Source organism: Physeter macrocephalus, unplaced genomic scaffold, assembly GCF_002837175.3.
Source record: "Physeter macrocephalus isolate SW-GA unplaced genomic scaffold, ASM283717v5 random_12650, whole genome shotgun sequence".
NCBI classification, from domain to species: domain Eukaryota; kingdom Metazoa; phylum Chordata; class Mammalia; order Artiodactyla; family Physeteridae; genus Physeter; species Physeter macrocephalus.
Window position 1 is genome coordinate 1 of NW_021157934.1, and position 1,466 is coordinate 1,466.

At 43.9% G+C, this 1,466-nt stretch overlaps 1 pseudogene; it reads right to left on the reverse strand.

Moving 5' to 3' along the window:
* Positions 1 to 846: 846 nt before the first annotated feature.
* On the reverse strand, positions 847 to 1,395 carry LOC112063340 (ubiquitin-conjugating enzyme E2 J2-like; annotated as a pseudogene).
* Between the last annotated feature and the right edge of the window lie 71 nt (positions 1,396 to 1,466).

Below are 1,466 nucleotides of genomic sequence, written 5' to 3' on the forward strand. Positions count from 1 at the left end.
CATGGGCCCAGCCGCTCTGCGGCATGTGGGATCTTCCCGGATCGGGGCACAATCCCGTGTCCCCTGCATTGGCCGGAGGACTCTCAACCACTGCGCCACCAGGGAAGCCCCTGAAGCACAGAGTCTTAATCACTGGACCACCAGGGAAGTCCCAAACTTTCTCTTATGGATGAAGTATTTAAAAGGATCTGTGAAATAACTTACACTTGTTTGTTATAAAATAGTTACATACAGGTGCATTTGTCATTTTAGTTTGGCAAAGTCATTCAGTTTGAGAAGCAACAAACATTATTAGGTGCTTTTAGTTTGCTAGGTACTTTAACCAATGTTACTTTCATTTAATACTCAGAAATGTTTATATCTGATATTTTGATAGGCACCAAGTTTTATATTTTTTTAAAGATATTTTTGATGTGGACCCTTGCACCCCCTGAATTGGAAGGTGAATTCCCAACCACTGGACCAGCAGGGAAGTCCCAAGTTTTATATTTTTAAGTGACTAAATCTAATAAAATGAAACAGGTTTACTAAAACAGTTCAAAAGATAATACAGGAGATAAGGTATAAAACCAAAGCGTGAGGACTGCTCATCATTTACACCTGATAATGTACACCCAAGGGCTGAGAATCTCGCATCTCCTTCAAATTCAAACTGCACACTTTGTTTTTGTTGCTGTTGTTGCTTAAGGTTTTTAATAAGCTAACCCCAGGAGTCTGGTGGGTCTGCCCTGCACTGGATAATGCGTGCTGCCAGCCTGTGTCAAGCTGGGACCCAGCGTCTCCAGCTACCTCTGCCACATCTGGGCTCCTCCTGTGCTGTCCCTTCTCAGCATGTAATTAACTTACTTGACAGTGTAGGCAAGGCTGCAAACTCAACGATAACAAACAGGGTCACCAGGGCACCTTCCAGGACCTTGGTGCAGATTGACCTGCTTTAGCCCAGCAAGGTTAGCCCCACCCAACCACATGGAAGAGCTGAAGCCCCTTCTGGCCATGGTGTGTGTCCCTCTCTGTCTGGAACCGTGTCTTGGAAGGGGAAAGTCTGGGGTCTGCTGCTGAGTTCCTCTTGTGCTTTATGTTTTTAATTTCCTACATGACTTCAGCAGTAATTCAAAAAAGACGTTGTCTTTTAGTTAAACATTAAACTTTGTGCTGCCGGTTGTCTTTTGCTGAAGTCCCACGTTTCTGTACTGCCCAGACAGGATGGTGGAGATGGACTAGGCTAGGCTGTCTGTGGGGAAATCCATGATGAAAAGACTCAGCTTTGTATTGCACTTAAATTTTCCACTGGGAGTTGTATAAATACTAGGAGGTTTAAAAGAAAATTCCCTGGAAAAAAATTAGTTGTCCATGATAATAGCTACTTTCACAAGGAGTCATCTCAGGACTTTGGTGCATATACAGTAGTCCTTTGGTATCTGCCAAGGATTGGTTCCAAAACCCCACAGAATCAGAGGACGCTCAAG